This window comes from Hordeum vulgare, chromosome 2H (genome assembly GCF_904849725.1).
Source record: "Hordeum vulgare subsp. vulgare chromosome 2H, MorexV3_pseudomolecules_assembly, whole genome shotgun sequence".
NCBI lineage: Eukaryota > Viridiplantae > Streptophyta > Magnoliopsida > Poales > Poaceae > Hordeum > Hordeum vulgare.
In genome coordinates this window covers 466415893-466431368 of record NC_058519.1, presented here as the reverse complement: position 1 = coordinate 466431368, position 15476 = coordinate 466415893, and the positions used below count along the sequence as shown (strand labels likewise).

General features: G+C 45.0%; 1 pseudogene; it reads right to left on the bottom strand.

Annotated features, from left to right (window-relative positions):
- Window positions 1–231: 231 nt before the first annotated feature.
- On the bottom strand, window positions 232–12622 carry LOC123428226 (annotated as a pseudogene).
- Between the last annotated feature and the right edge of the window lie 2854 nt (window positions 12623–15476).

Sequence of the window (15476 nt, the reverse complement as noted above, 5' to 3'; positions counted from 1 at the left end):
GAACAGGTTACAACGGGAGTTGCCGTCTCGTCAGTGCTTTGACAATTAACTCTGACGAGTGGGGCCGTGTAGGGCGCATGCAACGGACCACGGTCGTGGGGTAGCACGTGTCGATGGGGGCAGTCGATGGGACATGCTCGAAACGTCCCATCGTATAAAGAGGGGGAAGCACCTCCCAGCGCATCACCCCTACCATTTCTCCCAAATCCCCTCCTGTCGCATCGTCTTCCTCTACCCAACCGACATCATTTCACTCTCCTCCATTGTCTTCTCGCTGTCTCCCACTGCATCCTCTTCCTCACCTTCATCGCCTCCATCTATCCGATGGCAGAAGCTCATGGCGACGCCGGCGCAGCAGCCGGAGATGTAGTGGAGTTTCAGGGTGCAGTGACCACGGATGAAGTGAAGGATGTTGGTGGCGTCCACGGCGGTGCGGGGGGAACTCGCAACCACTGTGAATGTGGAGAAGGAGGTGGCGGTCTTCGCGTCAGTCCTGCCGAGGCAGAAGGTGACGGCATCGAGCGGCACAGTACATCTCGATACCTACGATGCGCAACCTCGCGAGGAGCAGGAGGTATTTGCACTTGCTTGTTAGTTGCAATATTTAGGATATTAGCTTGTAGATTTAGTTGCATTTCTTAGATTGTGATTCATACAGTAGTATAGATGGTTAGAGTAGTTGGTTTGACGGATGGGCCGGGGTTTTCTATATGGAGGGATGGGTGTTTTTTTGTTGCAAAAATGCTAGATTGATCTATATGAGAGATGGGGATCTCTGTGCTTCAATGCTACACATATGTATGCTTATTAGATTTGTTTTTAATGCTACACAAATTGGGTTTTTAATGCAAGACACATGTATGCTTATTAGATTGGGTCCCTATTAGATTTTTTTTGAATGCTACGCATATTGGGGTTTTGAATGTCATATGCCCAAATGGAATCCATTGATTAAGAAGTTATTTGATTCATTAGTATATAAATTTGTCCACAATATGTAGTTATATTAGCTCTGTTGTTCAATGTGTGTGCATGACAATGGAAAATGCAAATAACCCTAGTATATTAGCCCTATGATCAATGTGTCATGTGTGCATTTCTAAATTTTCAATTAGCTTCTGTATTTACTAGTGATGGATGTAATTGTATATTCAGGAGGATGATGGCTGGGGGAAAAGAGGAAGCTGGCCTTTACTAGGCTCGACCCGTACGATCCAGAGTATAGTGATGACAAAGAATATGAGGTAAGCCTACTTGAAATTTAGATTGTACATTTAGTTCTTTCGACATGGTGTATATGAATCTATAATGTATTAATGCAATTCATTCATGTGTGCAGTATGCTTCTGGAGAAGATGTGTACAAGGGCAACTTCAAGTCCTTCAAAGCGAAGGAGGTGGAGAAAATCAAGGCCAAGGGAGTTGCTTCCTTCTTCAACCACCAGATCAACGAGTTGGCTGATACGTCCATTTTGCATCATGCTTTCATGTTGATATTTATCGATTTTTGGGCTGTTATTTCACTTCACGGTACAATACTTATGCCTTTACTCTCTTATTTTGCAAGGTTTACATGAAGAGGGAGAATGCCGGTAGCCGGAATTCTTGCCTGAAAATGGAGCAAGTTTGAGATACCTATTGTGGGCAACTCCAAAAGCTGTGAAAATCAACGTGGAATTTTTTGGGAATATATAAAAAATACTGGGCCAAAGATGTGCCAGAGGAGCGCAACCAAGGGGCCACAAGCCTGGTAGGCGCGACCACCCCCCTGGCCGCGCCTAGGGGGCTTATGGGCTCCCTGCTGGCCCACTGGCACCCCTCTTCTGCTATATGATGGGTTTTGTTCCGAAAAAACTAGGAGGAGGCTTTTTGGAGGATTCTCTACCGCCATGAGGCGAAACTTGAGCAGAACCAATCTAGAGCTCCGGCAGGACAATCCTGCCGGGGAAACTTCCCTCCCGGAGGGGGAAACCGTCTCCATCGTCATCACCAACACTCCTCTCATCGGAGGGGACTCATCACCATCAACATCTTCATCAGCACCATCTCATCTCCAAACCCTATTTCATCTCTAGTAATCTATCTCCGTCTCGTGACTCCGATTGGTACCTGTAAGGTTGCTAGTAGTGTTAATTACTCTTTGTAGTTGATGGTAGTTGGATTATTTGGTGGAAGAGTTTATGTTCAGATCCTTGATGCTACTCATTACCTCTCTGGTCATGAATATGATTATGCTTTGTGAGTAGTTACTTTTGTTCCTGAGGACATGGGATAAGTCATGCTAATAGCAGTCATGTGAATTTGGTATTCGTTCGATATTTTGATGTGTTGTATGTTGTTTTTCCTCTAGTGGTTTTATGTGAACGTCGACTACATAACACTTCACCATTATTTGTGCCTAGAGGAAGGCATTGGGAAGTAGTAAGTAGATGATGGGTTGCTAGAGTAACAGAAGCTTAAACCCTAGTTTATGCATTGCTACGTAAGGGGCTGATTTGGATCCACTAGTTTAATGCTATGGTTAGACTTTGTCTTAACTCTTCTTTCGTAGTTGCGGATGCTTGTGAGAGGGGTTAATCATAAGTGGGATGCTTGTCCAAGTAAGGGCAGTACCCGAGCGCCGGTCCACCCACATATCAAACTATCAAAGTAATGAACGCGAATCATATGAACATGATGAAAACAAGCATGACAGAAATTCCTGTGTGTCCTCAGGAGCGTTTTACCTCCTATGAGACTTTGTCCAGGCTTGTCCCTTGCTACAAAAGGGATTGGGCCACTTTGCTGCACCGTTGCTACATTTTTTACTTGTTTCTCGCTACGAATCATCTCACCACACCACTACTTGTTACCGAAAATTTCAGTGCTTGTAGATACTTGCCGAAAACCACTTGTTAGATCCTTCTGCTCCTCGTTTGGTTCGACAGTCTTACTTATCGAAAGGACTATGATAGATCCCCTATACTTGGGGGTCATCAAGACTCTTTTCTGGCGCCGTTGCCGGGGAGTGAAGCGCCTTTGGTGAGTGGAACTTGGTAAGGAAACATTCATATTGTCGCTTGTTACTATGGAAACTTAATCCTTTGAGGGGCTTGTGCTGGGTACCTTCACCTCGAACGGAAGCACAAAGAGTTGCTCCTCAACCTACTACACCTACTGAAAATACTTGCTTTGAATTTCCTTCGGGTATGCTTGAGAAACTGCTTGCTAATCCTTTTACAGGAGATGGAACATCACATCCAGACTTGCATCTAATCTATGTAGATGAAGTTTGTGGTTTACTTAAGCTTGCGGGTTTGCCCGAGGATGAGGTCAATAAGAAGGTCTTTCCTTTATCTTTGAAGGATAAGGCGTTGACATGATATAGGCTATGTGATGATACTGGATCATGGAACTACAATCGGTTGAAATTGGAATTTGATCAAAAGTTTTATCCTATGCATTTAGTACATCGTGATCGGAATTATATTTATAATTTTTGGCCTCATGACAGAGAAAGCATCGCTCAAGCTTGTGGGAGGCTTAAATCAATGTTATATTCATGCCCCAACCATGAGCTCTCGAGAGAAATTATCATTCAGAACATCTATGCTCGGCTTTCTCATGATGATCGCACAACGCTTGACACTTCTTGTACCGGTTCTTTTATGAAGAGAGATATTGACTTCAGATGGAATTTATTGGAGAGAATTAAACGCAACTCTGAAGATTGGGAGCTTGATGAAGGTAAGGAGTCAGGTATGAATTTCAAGTTTGATTGCGTTAAATCCTTTGTTGAAACAAACACTTTCTGTGATTTTAGCGCTAAGTATGGGCTTGACTCTGAGATAGTAGCTTCATTGTGTGAATCATTTGCTGCACAAATTGATCTCCCCAAAGTGAAGTGGTTTAAATATCATCCTCCCTTAGAAGTCAATGTAGTTAAACCCAATCCAGTTGAAGAGAAAGTCATTGCCTATAATGATCTTGTTGTTCCCAGTGCTTATATTGAGAAACCACCTTTCCCTGTTAGGATAAAGGATCATTCCAAAGCTTCAAGTGTGATACGTAGAGGATACATTAGAACACCTACACCTCCTAAGCAAATTAGAGTTGAAGCTAGCATTGCTATTATCAAAGATCTTCTGTCCGACGATGTTGAGGGACATAATATTCACTTATGTGAAGATGCTGCTAGAATTGCTAAACCTCATGCTAGAGACAAACATAGGCTTGTTGTTGGCACGCCTATTGTTTCTATTAAGATAGAAGATCATTGTTATCATGGTTTGTGTGACGTGGGTGCTAGTGTTAGTGAAATACCTCAATCCTTATATGATGAAGTCAAAGACGAGATTGCACCTGTTGAGATAGAACCTATTGATGTCACTATTCAGCTTGCCAATAGAGATACTATCTGCCATGTGGGAATTGTTAGGGATGTTGAAGTCTTGTGTGGTAAAACGAAGTATCCTGCTGATTTCCTCGTTCTTGCTACCACCCAAGATAGCTTTTGTCCCATCATATTTTGTAGACCTTTTCTCAATACCGTCAATGCTCATATTGACTGTGAGAAGCAAACTGTCACTGTTGGCTCTGAAGGTGTGTCACATGAGTTCAATTTCTCCAAGTTTGGTAGACAACCTCATGAAAAAGAGTTGCCCAGTAAGGATGGAACTATTGCCTTAGCTTCTATTGCCGTGCCTCCTACTGATCCCTTAGGGCAATACTTGCTTGAGCATGAAAATGATATGCATATGGATGAAATGGATGAGATAGATAGAGTTGTCTTAGAACAATATCATATCCTTAAGAATAACTTGCCTCTTGAACTGCTTGGGGATCCACCCCCACCAAAGGGTGATCCTGTGTTCGAGCTTAAACTGTTGCCAGGTACTCTTAAGTATGCTTATCTTGATGAAAAAGAGATATATCCTGTTATTATTAGTGCTTGCCTCTCGGAGAATGAAGAAAAGAAGTTACTAAAAACTCTGAGAAAGCACCATGCTGCTATTGGATATACTCTAGATGATCTTAAGGGCATTAGTCCCACTCTATGCCAGCACAAGATTAAAACTAATCCCGATTCCAAACCAGTTGCTGATCATCACAGGAGATTAAATCCTAAGATGAAAGAAGTAGTGAGAAAAGAAATACTAAAGCTCCTGGAAGCGGGTATCATCTATCCTGTTGCTCATAGTGATTGGGTGAGTCTGATGCATTGCGTCCCTACGATGGGAGGCATTACCGTTGTCCCTAATGATAAGGATGAATTGATCCCACAAAGGATTATTACTGGCTATAGGTAGGTGGTCGATTTTAGGAAATTGAATAAAGCCACTAGGAAAGATTATTACCCTTTGCGTTTTATCGACCAAATGCTAGAAAGACTGTCTAAACACACACACTTCTGCTTTCTAGACGGTTATTTTGGTTTCTCCCAAATACCAGTTGCACAATCTGATCAGGAGAAAACCACTTTCACCTGCCCTTTCGGTACCTTTGCTTATAGACGTATGCCTTTTGGCATATGTAATGCACCTGCCACCTTTCAAAGATGTATGATGGATATATTCTCTGACTTTTGTGAAAAGATTGTTGAGGTTTTCATGGATAACTTCTCCGTATACGTGTCTTCCTTTGATGATTGCCTCAGCAACCTTGATGGAGTCTTGCAGAGATGTAAAGACACCAATCTTGTCTTGAATTGGGAGAAGTGCCACTTTATGGTTAATGAAGGCATCGTCTTAGGACATAAAATTTCTGAAAGAGGTATTGAAGTCGATAAGGCTAAGGTTGATGCAATCGAGAAAATGCCATACCCCACAGATATCAAAGGTATAAGAAGTTTCCTTGGTCATGTTGGTTTCTATAGAAGGTTCATTAAAGACTTCTCTAATATTTCTAGGCCTCTTAGCAATCTTTTGCAAAAGGATATTCCTTTTGTCTTTGACGATGATTGTGAGGAAGCCTTCGAAGTACTTAAGAAGGCTTTGATAACTGCACCTATAGTTCAACCACCTGATTGGAACTTACCTTTTGAGATCATGTGTAATCTAGTGATTACGTTGTTGGTGTTGTGCTAGGGCAAAGAGTTAATAAGAAGTTGAATGTTATTCACTATGCTAGTAAAACTCTAGACAGTGCCCAAAGAAACTATGCCACTACGGAAAGGGAGTTTTTAGCAGTCGTGTTTGCATGTGAAAAGTTCAGGTCTTACATAGTTGATTCCAAAGTCACTATTCACACTGATCATGCTGCTATTAAGTACCTCATGGAGAAGAAGGACGCTAAACCTAGACTTATCAGACGGGTTCTCTTGCTACAAGAATTTGATTTGCACGTTGTCGACAGGAAGGGTGCTGACAACCGTGTAGCAGATAACTTGTCTAGGTTGGAGAACGTTCTTGATGACCCACAACCTATTCATGATAGCTTTCCTTATGAGCAACTGAATGTCATCAATGCTTCACGTAGTGCACCGTGTTATGCTGATTATGCAAACTATATCGTTGCCAAATATATACCACCTAGTTTCACATACCAGCAAAAGAAGAAATTCTTCTTTCACTTGAGACATTACTTTTGGGATGATCCCCACCTTTATAAGGAAGGAGTAGATGGTTTTATTAGACGTTGTGTACCTAAACATGAACATAGACAGATCCTACAGAAGTGTCACTCCGAGGCCTACGGAGGACATCATGCGGGAGATAGAACTGCACACAAGGTATAGCAATCAGGTTTCTATTGGCCCACTCTCTTCAAGGATGCCCATAAGTTTGTCTTGTCTTGGGACGAATGTCGAAGAGTAGGTAATATCGGTAAACGTCAGGAAATGCCTATGAACTATTCACTTGTCATTGAACAATTTGATGTCTGGGGCTTTCATTATATGGGACCTTTTCCAAAATCCAACGGGTATACTCACATCCTAGTTGCTGTTGATTACGTCACAAAGTGGGTAGAAGCTATCCCCACTAGTAGTGTTGATCACAACACTTCCATATGGATGCTTAAAGAAGTTATTTTCCCTAGGTTTGAAGTCCCTAGAAATCTAATGACCGACAGTGGTTCACATTTCATTCATGGTGCTTTCCGTAAAACGCTTACTAAGTATGATGTCAACCATAGAAATGCGTCTCCCTTTCACCCTCAGTCCACTGGTCAAGTAGAGCTAAGCAATAGAGAGATTAAACTAATTCTAGAAAAGACTATCAACAGGTCTAGAAAGAATTGGTCTAAGAAGCTCGATGATGCACTTTGGGCTTATAGAACTGCCTATAAGAATCCCATGGGCATGTATCCGTACAAAATGGTGTACGGTAAAACATGTCTTTTACCTCTTGAGCTAGAGCATAAAGCTTATTGGGCAATCAAAGAGCTCAACTTTGATTTCAAACTTGCTGGTGAGAAGAGGTTATTTGATATTAGCTCGCTTGATGAATGGAGAGCTCACCCATATGAAAATGCCAAGTTGTTCAAAGAAAAGGTTAAGAGGTGGCATGATAAGAGGATACAAAAGCGTGAGTTCAATGTTGGTGATTATGCCTTGCTATATAATTCTCGTTTAAGATTTTTTGCAGACAAGCTTCTCTCTAAATGGGAAGGTCCCTATATTGTTGAGGAAGCATATCGTTCCGGTGCTATCAAGATCAACAATACGGAAGGTAATTGTCCGAGAGTTGTAAATGGGCAGAGAATAAAGCATTATATCTCAGGTACTCCAATAAATGTTGAAAGCAATATTATCAATACCATAACTCCGGAAGAATACCTAAGGGATATTTATCAGCCTGTTTCAGACTTCGAAAACGAAGAGGTATGTGATTCGGTAAGAAAACAGACTCCAAAACTTTTCCAGTAGGAATTTTTCTCCGTTTTGGAATATTTACAAAAATAGAAAAAATGGAAGTAGTCCGGAAAGCGCGCGAGGAGGCGACAAGCCTGCCAGGCGCGGGCCCACCCCCTGGCCGCGCCTGGGGAGGGGGGGGGGGCTTGTGGCCACCTCGTGCGCCTCCCAGACTCCGATTTCGTGCGGAGTACTCCTTCTGGTCTGGAAAAAATCATTATATATTCTCCCGTAAGTTCTGACCCTCGTATCACGCAGATTTCCTTTGTTTTCGTTTCGATCTTGATTTCTGCCGCAGATTTAGAGCGAGATGTCGTCTCAGGAATCTGTGGGGGAGAACAATCTCCCTCAAGTCTATGGAGAAGTAAATGCTGACCTGAAAAGAATGGAGGCCAGGGAAAGGCTACCTAAAGAAGCCAAGGGCAAAACTAAGGAGAAGAATCAGGCGTGGGACGAAGCATAATCTGCGTTCAACAAGGAAGAAGTTGAAGAAGTGGATTTACTCCAACCCGACCTCCACCTACTGTCTCCATCCTTGATTGAACTATTGAGGTTTTGTGAAACAACTCATGCTCGCAATAGTTATCTCACTCGTGAAGTTGTTTTGCTGGAGAAACATATCATAGATCTCCAAGGTATAAATCAAAGATTAATGGCCCTCTTGGAATCAAAGATTGCAACAACTCCACCACCATCATCTCCAATGGAAGACAGCTAATCACGGGTATGTGCAATCCTCTTGGCTTGTGCCAAGCATGGGGGAGTTTCCTCGGTATCGTATCACCATCACATATTTTGCATTTACCTTTGATTTAGTTTGTTCCTTTTCGGTTTTCTTTTTCTCTAGTAGATTGAAAGTCTTAGTGTTTTAGTCTTGAGTTTTGCTTTGCGTCACCCCCAATGTATTCGAGCTCGTGAGACATATAATAAAGAGTGTCTTAGTTGAAGGGCTTTGCCTCATGCCATGATCAAAAGAGTGAGAAAAGAACGAAAGCATGAAAGATCATGTAATGATCTTATGGGAAGTGATGGCTTCACATATAAAAAGAATGTTGATTGAAACTTGTTGAGGGTAGACAAACGTAGACCTTGGTCATTGTTGCAATTAATAGGAAGTGATAAAGAAAGAGATGTTCACATATAAATACATCATCTTTGACACCATCTATGATTGTGAACACTCACTAAACTATTACATGCTTAGAAGTAGATGTTGGACAAGGAAGACAACATAATGAATTGTGTTTGCTTGGTTCCGAACAATGTTATATGATTTGAGATCCCTTAGCATGTGACGATTGCTTCCACCTCATATTAGCCAAAACTCCCGCACCAAGTAGAGATACTACTTGTGCATCCACAAACTTTCAACCGAGTTTTGCCATGAGAGTCCACCATACCTATATATGGATTGAATAAGATCCTTCAAGTAAGTTGTCATCGCACTACAAGAAAAAGGCCTATTAGTGGCGCACCCAATTTAGCTATTAATGGTGCACTATGGGTGTGTCATTATTATCACGCCACTACTAATAAATAGTAATGGCGCACCCCTGGTGCGCCACTGTTAATATACATAATAGTGGCGCACCACCTGGTGCGCCATTACTATCCCAGATACAAATGGCGCACCTCCTATAGGTGCGCCACTACTCTGAATATTAGGATTTTTTCCTTTTCTGATATTTATACAGGTTAAAATATACATAATAGCACAAAATGTAAATAGCACAACATATATATAAACAACAGATTTATCGAATACAATAGAAGATTAGACTCCGAATACAATTCATCATATTAGTCTCCGAATTCAAAATACCGAACAAAGTTAGAACATTACAAGTCTCGCGAGTAGCGAGTTTGTCTTCACATTACAAGTCGATATCTAAACAACCATCGCATAGAAGAGGGTTGCGGTCACGATGAGCATCATCGCGATGAAATTGATCTTCATTTGGTTCCTCCTCCACTCCCTCCTCTCTCCCGCTAGATAGCGCGCGTATCTACCTTCCGCCTCCGCCCTAGTGGTGTACCCTTTGTAACTATTACCGCCGAAATGGTGAACCTGTTTCCAACACTCCTCCCAGTCGTCGTAGACTCCAGGAACATCACCGTTGTACACGACATACGACGGCATCTCTATGCACTAGAAAAACAAAAGCAACACATTAATAGCACGATTCATGGTCCTACTAATAAATGGCATCGACTACACATATAAGTTCAACGACTGTCCAAACTAAAGAGACATACAAGTTTATTAAAGTTTAATTACAACATAGCATCAGTACTTTCGACTTGACTCAGGGACCGGAGGGTGGATGAAGCCGTCGTCTTTCGTGATGGTCATGAATGTGCGGTCGTTGTCAGCCTGCATTTGTAGTGTTGTGTCAATATCACTGTTGGACGGTGGATAGTTTAGGTAGAACTGCCCCGATCTAGCAAGGACATCTTGATAGATGATTTCCACCAACTCTGACTGGATGAAAAAGAATTCTTGTCGGATGTCCTCATCCTGGCTTGCTGACAAGCGTGTAGCCCAATTTTTGAGCTCATTTGGTAGCACACGGTGATGCTGGTCCCGTACGATCGCCCGCATGTGATGGAGGCCGTAGTAGGCATCCTTCTGACTGCTAGGCGGTTGCTTGACACAGGGGAACGTCGTTACGTGGGTGAACACGTGCTTGCCATACCTAAGAATTGATCTCCTGAAGGTGCCTCCAGATTTGGCGTAGCCGGGGAGGACATCATCAAGAACTTTCTTGATATTTGTCTAGTCTTTCTTCGACTGACGGACCGAGTCGAAATACGTGGCCATGGAATATTTCGGGCTTAAGAGGATGAGTGTGCAATGTGTGTCACTGCACAAAACACGGAATGTTAGAAAAAAAAAGAACGATCGAAATCTAAGAAATCATATGTTACGGGGCAATGAGGGGATGACTTACTCAGAAAAATAAGGCATGAGGAAGTCATCCTTATCTGTGTTCGCTAGAATGACGCCTTCGAGGTATGAACTCGCGAGTTGCTGGTCCCCAGCACTATCCAAGAGCTTGGCATGCATGTAGAAAGGGTCGACTATCACAATGTCCGGGGTCTTGTCTCTAATGATCCGCATCTCCGTACTGAGAGAAAATAGCCGAATGAAAGTGTAGTGCAGCGGATAAAGGTTAAGCATAGCGAAGATGTCATCCAACCGGAGGATGATCATACGCCCGATGTTGCTATCGACAAAGCCCTTGCCCTTTGGCACCTTGGCCACGAAAACCGGGTATGCCCCATCATTCTCGGAGAGACGCCGCTTCTCCATATAAAGAACTACGTCATGCAGACTCTGCATAGCACCGGTTGCAGCACTAAGCATATTATTCGGTAGCATCGGCCACCCCACCACATGCACCCTCCTCTCAATATCCTTAGATATTGGTGGCCCGTCCTGAGCACGGATGATACTCGGTGCCGGGTGGCTCGCACCCTTGTTAGTTTTTATTTTCCATCCCTTCTGCTTCTTCTGCTGTAATGCGATCGAGTTCTGCTCAGAGACCACCTTCTTGAGTGTGTTGGGGCTGATAATATTTCGCACCTCGGCTATTTGTGTCTCGGTGAAAGCAGGAGTTGCAGGCACCTCCTGAGAACTGAACAGCTGACGCCTGTTGAAATTGGGTTTCTCTGCGGTACTAGCTAGATCGCCATCTTATTTTGCACTGTTGGGTTCTTGAGAAGGAGGCCCGAACAAGGCATCATCGTCACTGTACCCATGTTCGTTGATGTACTTATCGACGTTGGAAATTGTATCGTCGTCGTCATCCGGATCCTGTGCCATATGCATGTCCGGATGAGCTGACAGCGGTAGCATTGCGGCGGTCTTGCCATGGCTTGGCTGAGGCACGACTGGCGGTGTTGTCTGTGGGGTGGTGTCCCCCGCCCCCAAACAAATCTGGTTCTTCGGCCAAAGCATGGACCAGTTTAAGCAGACGCTCAGGGTCATCACATCATCTTCGTCGGCCCAACGGGTCGATACGGAGGTAACAAGTCGTCGCAGCCCCGCAGCACCCGAACCAGTTGAACCCTATACATGGTGGGTGGCATCGGATTACCGTGGAACACACGGTTGCCCGGTTCAACGATTTTGACCTTGGCGACATCGATCAATCGCCGTCCATGAAGTGCAGGAGAGTGCATGGAATGTTGGCGGCGCCCTGCGAAAACATGTAGGGCGTCAGGGATGCCTAGTCAAAAAGGCAAGGAGATGAAGTCATGGGCCGAGGCTTATAGTTTCCGTGATGGCGTCGAGCTCGGCTCATGTCGAGGCACCGCGAACGGTGGGCATGCAAGTGACGGAGGGGACGCTTGATGCCGAGGTGCCGGCCGGCGTATTCTTCCCACACACGGGTGCATTAACCTCCAATACCGGCGCCGACGCTGGAGGCAGCTGCAATGCCGCCCCCGCCGAAGACACCGATGCCGGTGCATTGTGCGACTTGCTGCCCGTGAAGCTGGGAATCGGGGGCGGCCCCTGTTGGCCGCTCGCAATCCACCCCCGCAACCCCTCAAGCAAGGAAGGCATAATGGCGGTGATCATCGCTCCAAGTTGGTCTCGCACTTCCTCTTGGACTATCTCTGGAATCCGCACCACTTGTGCCTTGAGTTCTTTAACCTCGCGCTCCTGGTTTTCCGAGCTGGTCTTTCTATCCTTTCGTCCAGCCTTATAGTATTCCGAGTATTTCGTGGACAAGCCTTCGTCAGCCACTCGACCAGCTGACGACGGCTTACTGAGCTTATCCTTGTGTTTCACTACGTTCAACGCCCTATTTAAAGTGTTGTTCCAAGGGGTAGACGTGGAGCTCGGAGACCCCGCGCTACTACTTTCAGTTTCCTACGGAAGGAACGTGAACCATTTAGAAATTTGGCTTCATTAATTAGAATGCAACCATATGGAGCTAATTACGCGGGGGTCTATTCCTTACCAGAACACGCTCAAGCTCCTTCACCTTGGGATCCGTGGTAAGCTCCTTTGTTACCGGGTCCACCTTGTACCTGGCCCTGACATAGTTCCTGGTCTGCTCTTTAGGGTATTTATCGAAGAGGGGCAGTAGGCCTTGCTCAGCACGCTCCGCGTCATCCTTGTCCCATTTAGGTTCCGCCACTCTGTAACCGCCGGGACCGAGTTTGTGGAACCCTAAGTTCAAGCCCTGCATATCTATCCCCCACTGACTTGATTCCGCGGATGTGTTGCTCTCGCACTTGATCTTGAACTCCTGGTAGTCAGCTTCGCTGATCGAAGGATCTGTCTCCTTGCTCTTCTCATAACTATCACCTCTTAGAATCCTTCTCTTCACTGAGGCTCTCCAAGTAGCCAGGGCCGTGCTCATCTTCGTGAGGGCGGCACTGTTCACTTTATTCCCTGCGAGGCATGTGTTTGCGACGTCAGCGGGGAACTTGTATCGTTCGTGTAGCTTCGTGAAGAGGAGGTTGCGCAAATTCGCTCGGCCTTGATGCCCAGGTTCTCGGTGTTGATCGAGACGGTGCTCCAGTGCATGCACCCGAGTTGTCTCTCGTACCCACCGACTAATTCTTTGGGCGCCGTTGGATGCCCACTGGAGAACACTTCAGTAAATTCCTCCCTGACGGTGCCGAGCACGTTCGGGTGCCGGTCCTTCCGTTGCTTCTTCGATTGACTGCCATCTGTGCGTTCGCTGCCATCATTAGTGGTGGCATCCCCGGCAGCACCATCAGTGGTGTCATCCCCGACGCCACTAGGGGTTGTGTAGTCGTGATCGGTGTCTTCCACGGCGTCCTCATAGCGGTGTGGTTCTTCCTCCAGCTCCTGGGACAGCTCCCAGAATTGCTTGCCCGAACCGCCGGCCTGATCGTTGTTGGCCATGTATGCTCTAAATAGGAAAAAGTCCACTAGAGTTATTGCATGGGATTGAATCGGGCACCTTCTAGGTCAAGAAAATTGGGCATGACCTTTGCTAATTTTCTTGACCTAGGAGTGCCCAATTCTCAACTGAAACGGAAATTAATCTATGTTTCAGGAGAAAGGGGTAACAAATATGAGTCATTACAACCTTACTGCACAAGCAGGATGCCAAAAAATAGTAAGATGGAAGATTTAAATACTTCAGAAATAAATTTAACATAACCACTACAATGAGAAGGCATAAATCAGTGATCAACATAAAAAATCATTGTCCAAGTAATAAAATTCATTCTCCAAATATTCCTAGACCCCGTTTCTAAACCCCGTTTTCTTGGTCTATGAGGAAACATACAAGGTGCACAAAGATATGTTGTATTATGTTCTAGTAGTTGCCTAATTCTGTCTCATAGCAATGGGGTGAATGAAAAGTTGGCCCAACTAACCTGATGTGCTTTAAAATGTGACAACCCCTTTTGGTTGTCTCCTGAAAACTAGATGTCGTGACTATTTCAGAAAAAAAAGAAGCAAACCTTATGGAGAATAACTAAATTATATTCTACCAGAACATCAACAACATGCCATTTGACTGAAATCAGTTGTATTTGGTTGACTGAACTCAAATTCAGTGTGTGCACGGCTCTTGTTTAATTCATCATAATCCCCGGCCATATGTGTGTGCTAATAAATTCAATATATTCTACATAGTCACCGATACTTCCACGACAGCGAGGAGGCGCGCCGGTAGACGGAGATGGACGGCTAGGGTTGCAAGGGGTGACGCGCCAGCAGAAGTAAGAGGTGGCAGGAGGGGTGGACTGTGGGAGATGGGGAAGATGGAGGGGCGGAGGAGAGATGGGGAAGAGGGACGGGCGGGGGTGCTCACCTCCGCAGCGGTGATGGCCGCCTGACCCATCCGGCGGCGGCGACGTGTGCGGGGGTGGCCGGGGCCTGGGGCAGTGACAAGGAGGGTGGCGGCGGCTGACGAGGAGGGCGGCGGCGGCTGAAGAGGAGGGCGGCGGCGGCTGACGAGGAGGGCGGCGGCGGCTGACGAGGAGGGCGGCGACGGTGGGTGACGAGGGGAGATAGGAGGGAGAGGTGCGGTTGGAGTGGAGATGCGGGGAGAGGCGAGTGCGGGGAGGGATAGAATAAGGGAGGGTTAGCAATGGCACACCATTTAGGGGTGCGCCATAAGTGGCATATCAGTGGCGCACCTTTTAGTGGTGCGCCATAAGTGGGGAGGGATAGCAATGGCGCACATTCTCCTAGTGCGCCATTACTAACTTTTTTTTAGTTGCATGTAATAATTTTGGTTATCACTTTTTAGTTGCAGGTAATAACCGAAATGTAATGGAATAGCCCAATTCTTTAGAATTACATGACATGGTGCAAAGATTTAGAATGACATGACATGGTTGAAATCAACTGACGTGAAATAAGAGTCATCAAAGATTGATCTTGCCACTGACAAACACACACGACGGACACGTCGTGATTCGATCTTAATTAGCTATATTTTCACAACGATCTTCTTGCCCTTCTTTCTCGCGGTTGAATAATTTAGCCCCGGAACCTCTTGAATTCTTCTCTTGATCGGACGTCCTTTAGGTAGGGTGGTCCTGCTTCTTCTTGTGTTGTGTGCTACTTGATTGTTGTCGTTATCTTCCATCTTCGGGTTGCCGTACTTGTCGAAGTCTTGCTCATTGGCGACTCTATCCATTCT